This window comes from Pteropus alecto, unplaced genomic scaffold, assembly GCF_000325575.1.
Source record: "Pteropus alecto unplaced genomic scaffold, ASM32557v1 scaffold76, whole genome shotgun sequence".
NCBI lineage: Eukaryota > Metazoa > Chordata > Mammalia > Chiroptera > Pteropodidae > Pteropus > Pteropus alecto.
Genome location: NW_006443138.1, coordinates 6711111 through 6716546, shown reverse-complemented (window position 1 = coordinate 6716546; position 5436 = coordinate 6711111). Strand labels below are relative to the sequence as shown.

The 5436-nt window shown below is 41.7% G+C and overlaps 1 protein-coding gene across 1 annotated transcript in view; it reads left to right on the top strand.

Moving 5' to 3' along the window:
- The first annotated feature begins 5210 nt into the window (after positions 1–5210).
- Positions 5211–5436, top strand: part of CPM (carboxypeptidase M) — a 57449-nt gene continuing 57223 nt past the window's right edge. The window contains exon 1 of the mRNA XM_025040954.1: positions 5211–5355. The gene's annotated coding sequence lies outside the window, so the exon portion shown is untranslated. The remainder of the gene's footprint in view (positions 5356–5436) is intronic.

Genomic DNA, 5436 nt, shown 5'->3' with positions numbered 1-5436 from the left:
GACTCTCACCTGGGCCTTAAACGGGTGCTTCTTGACCAGTGTTTGGTCAAGTTCCTTCTCCTCCTAAATACTCCTTATGTCAGAACAGAGGGACCTCGGACTTACAAATCTGGGTGTGAGGGAAGAGCAGCTCTGCTCGACTGGAACGTTTCTTTGAAAGCTCATATTTTATCGAAAACAAAAGAGACATTCACATGTTGTTCCATAATATATCTGTTGGATACATTTTAAAAATAAGATGAGCTTCCCCTTTCCTCCCTCCCCCCACAAAAAAAAAACTCTTTAAGTAAGACTGATAATTCAAGAAGATACATCTTCTTCATTACTTGCATATGAAAGCCGTCTGGCTTCCCAAATAACTTTCCATGCTGTAGCAATGGGCGACACACAAGGCCAGGAGAGGCAAAGCGAAGGTCCAATTCAGCAACCACCCACTCACAGCACTCCAGCTTCCTCTCTCTCCTCACATGGTCCCCCCGTGGCCATCACTGGCACATTACGTAACTCAGGGTGTCTGGCTCCTTTTTTTCTGCCCTTCTTCCTTTTCCTCTTCTTATAAAGAAAGTCACATTTGCTCGCTACAACACAGCCCTAAAATTGCTTTATATTATTTTCTCTTTCAATCTAGAGGCTAATTGGTTTCTGATTAGGCCTCTTGGCTCCTAGTGGACTCTATACCACCTCCTAGTCTCCATCTCTCTTCCTTGCTCTGGTCACAAGGTCCATTGGCAGTGGGGGCCATCAGGGCCTGTATTCAGCATATGCAATGTGAACTCTAACAATGATGACAATCATCAGGCTCTTTCTTAACTCTTAGGTTTGGCTATGCAGTGCCTTCTTCTTAGAATGCTCAAAGATTCCTACCTGTCCTTGTGTCTCAGTTTTGATGCCACTTCCTCTGGGAATCCTTCCTTGACATGTCCCACCCCCACTTACCACCAAGACTCAGCTTGTCCTCCCATCCTACTCTTTCCTTCCCTTATAGGAACACTTACAACATGGTACTTACTAATTCCTTTTTTTAAATTAAATTATTGAAGTGACATTAGTTAATAAAATGATATAGGTTTCAAGTGTACAATTCAATAATACATCATATGTACATTGTATTGTGTGTTTACCACCCAATATACCTACTAATTCTTACTAACCTGCCCCATAAAACCCCAAGCACAATCAGAACAGGCACTTGCCTGCCTTGTTCTTCACTGTATTCCCCAAACCTGGCAGCTCCTCCCAACCCTGGCTGCCCCCCAAAAACTTGTTCAATGCCATTGAAGGCAGACACTGTTAAGTGATTTTCATTTATTATCTCACTACGATCCTAGAAGGAGAGAATTACTATACCCATTTAACGAATGGAGAAAGTAAGGCTTATACACACTGAGTAAGTTGTCCAAAGGTCACACAGCTGGAAGTGGTGCTATCAGGTTGTCAGACTCTATACATTTAATTTCCTGTGCCACTGGAGTTTAATTAGAGAAGCAGAACCGCTAGGAGTGACATAGAGTGAGGGATTTGTTTTGAGAATAGGGCCTTTATGAGCAATCGTTTGAGCTCGTTCAATGGTGTTTGGAAGGCTATTGCTTCTTCATTCGGCACTGGGGCTTGCAGTCCATAGGGCAGGTAGTCGGGAAGGAAAGATGGACATGAAGTGGGAGAGAGCGAGGATGAACTGGAGCCTGCAGGGGCCAGTTGGAACCCTCTGGGATACACTGGAACCCACATTAGCATCTCCTTGCCTCCAAACCTCCAACTTCTATGTACAGATGCAGGAGCAGTAGGCACCTTTGTCAGGGGTAAACACATACTTGGTCCAAGGGTCACAGAAACTGAAGGAGATCTGGCAGGATCTGGAAGAGCAGATGGAATGAGCATATGAACAAGGTCACTCGTCACCCCTCTTCATTTTCCCCAGAGAATGATCATTTAAGATCATAAAACAAGTAGTTTTGCCCTTTCAGTGAAAACCCCAGAAAATAATTTGTTAGCAATATTTATCTGGTGCCTATATTCCAGCTATTACAGGCAGATAATAAAATCTGGGGTATTTGGTGGTAGAGATCAGGGGACAATTATAAAACTTAAGTTTCAATATTTCTGTTGATTCTGTAAAGGTGAAATTGAAATACCTCATTTGTAGTCTGAGGATCATTCCCAGTAGTGAGTAAATAAAGGCCTAGCTCAGTAAAAGCTCAGAGCCCTTAAATGTTTGGGTCCTATTTGTTTGTTGATTAGATTCTATTTGGGCCTTGAGGCTTGCTTTGGGTTGGTGTGATATTGTGATTTATAGTAAAAAATATATATTTGGTCTTCATCCCCATTTCAGGCACAGAGATCCTAAAACCCTTAAAATTCCTTAGGTGATGAGAGCTTAAAGGTGTCTCTTGTTATGTTAATGAAGTGACTTTTGGACCCACCCAAGAATGGGGGCTATTTGCCAGAAGAACCAATCATGTGATTAAACAGTTGGAACTTTTACTCCCTCCCCAGGCCCTTGCCCACCTCAAGTGGAGATGGGCTGGAAGTTGAATCAATCACCAATAGCCAGTGATTTAACCAATCATGTCTATGTAACGAAGCCTCTGTAAAACAAAAAGATGGGCTTCTGGGTTGGTGAATCCGTGGAGATTTGGGGAGGATGGCGCACTTGGAAAGGACGTGGAAGCTTCTTGCCCTTTCCCCATACTTTGTCCTATGCGTCTCTTCCATCTGGCTGTTTCCGAGTTATATCCTTTTATAATAAACTGGTAATCAAGTAAGTAAAATGTTTCTCTGAGCTTTGAGAGTAGCTCCAGTAAATTAATCAAACCCAAGGAGGGGGTCATAGGAACCTCCAAGCTATAGCCAGTGGGTCAGAAACACAGTTGATAACCTAAAGGACTGACCCTAACCTGTGGAATCTGAAGGCACCTTCAGGGAGACAGTGTCAAAATTGAGTTGAATTTTGGCTCATCCAGCTGGTATCTGGAGAATTGCTTGTTGGTGGTGGGTGAACCTACCCCCCACACCCCATATTGAGATTGGGTGTTTAGCACCTCTTTAGATGGGAAACAGCTGTTAGTGTTTGGAATGTGGGGATGCTGGAAATGGGTAGACGATATGACAGTATGAATCTATAAAAAAAACGAAACTACTCATTATCTCAATACTATTTCTAATGTGTGTAAAAAAAAGTGATAAAAACTACATGAGAATATAAAATAAAACATACTATTCTCTCTGCCTGAACCTTCCATTTTCCATCCCTCAGGTTTCAGTTTAAAGAGACACATCTTCAAAAAGCCTTCTCTGACCTCCACTCATGCCCACTCCAACCCAATTAGCACCCTTTAGCATAGTAACTGTTGCATACCTTTTAAAAATTAATTGATATCAAATATTTATTAATTCATACAACTCATTGGTGAGTACTATGAATCTTGGACCTCCAGCCTTCAGAACTGTGAGAAACAAATGTCTGTTTAAGCTCTCAGTTACGGTGTTTCGTTGTGGGGCCCAGATCGAGACAGTTACCTTCACAGGTAGATGAGTCTGTATAGAAGAATTAACTCAAAATCAGTTGGCTTTTTCCTAGCATGTTAATTTAATTTTAATTAGTTCTATTACAAAAGTCTAAACGACAATTCAATTTTAATTGCAATTTCAGGAGGCTCTTTATAAAAAGAGCAAATGATTTATAGTAAGGAAAATTATATTCATTTATCTTAAATTGATATTAAATTAATTATTTTTTTAGTTGGAAAATTTTATAGCATTATTTTTTCCTTGCAATATTTTAATGAATTATTATTATATTTATTTTTCAATTACATTCAATATTATATTAGTTTTAAGTGTATAGCATAGTGGTTAGACATTTATATAACTTAGGAAGTGATCCCCCCATAATATTGATAGTTATTACAATATTATTGACTTTCCTATGCTGTACTTTACATCCCCGTGACTACTTTGTAACTATCAATTTGTACCTCACCTTTTTCATTTAGCCCGCAACCCCCTTCCACATGACAATCATCGGTTTGTTCTCTATATCTGAGTTTTGCTGTTTTGTTTTTTTAGATTTTACATATAAGTGAAATCATATGGTATTTGTCTTTCTCTGTCTGACTTATTTCATTCAGCGTAATACCCTCCAGGTCAATTTATGTTATCACAAATGTTAAGACTCCATTCTTTTTTATGGCCAAGTAGTACTTCATATTGCGCGACTTCTTTATCTGTCTGTCGATGGACAGTAGCTTGCTTTCATATTTTGGCTATTGTAAATAATGCTGCAATGAACATAGGGACATTGCACACCTTTTAAAAAAAATCCACTCAAAAACCCAGCAATGTCATATTGATTTTCCAACTCTTAGAAAATTTTTCTTAAAAATGTATTAAACTAGATTATTTCTTTAATAAACACCTTACGCAGAGCCCCAGATCATGTGATGTTATGGTCTTAACATTCTGGGCTCTGCTGCCTTGGAATCACAGGAGGCCTAAGAGCTCAATTCTACAGCAGTATCTGTCTGTGACATAAAAAGGGCAGGCAAATTCTTAAAAGCATATTGGATTCACTTAAGGTTCTTTTAAAATCTTTCCTGAGCCTCATTGAGAGATATTCTGTTCAATGTCTGGAGTGGGTCCCTGACACCACTATTTTTATCTAATGATAAGTAATGTTATTGCAAATCAGTGGTTTTCAAACGAGTCATTAACCTTGACAGGTAACGTGTGACAAGTATGTGCGGTCTCTGCCAGCACCACATTTTAGGAAGAGAGAACTGAAATTGACCTAAAGAGTATTGGTGGAGGGGATATTAGATTTGTAAACAGTGACTCTGCTTTCTTCCATGGGATTTCCAGTTTTAAATTTAAAGTCAAATCTCATACACCATATATAATTCTCGAAATTTTTTCTGGACTCTACACTTGATGACATTTGAAACTTGTACACACGTGCATTCTTCTTTCTTAAATCCCACGCGAATGCAGAGTAGGGATGGGGAGTCTGGCGCGGCTGCGAGCGCAACACGGGCGACTCATGCCGCAAGAGACCTGTAAGAACTCGCGAGGACCTACGGGCGCCCAGAGCTCGCGGTGCACCCCGGAGCTCCAGGTGAGCAGTAGGCGCGCCCGCCCGCCCAGCACGAGAAGCCTGCGGAGTTTTTAACATTTCCGAACTTGCAGCAGCTGGAGACACCTAAACGCTTGCATGCCCCTCTGCGGAGCGGTCCGGACCTCATCAGCGGCCGGAGCCATAGCAGAGATGAGGACACACTTCCAAGCTAGCAGTGACTAAGACGACCCATACAGCCAGATGTGCCTCTAAACCCCGCGCGACGGGAGCGCCGAGTAGCCCAGGTGCGCCGGCGGCAGAGGCGGTGGGCCCGCGCGTCTCGGCCCCGCCTAAGAGGGACCGTGCGGCGTCTGAGTGGGCTGGCG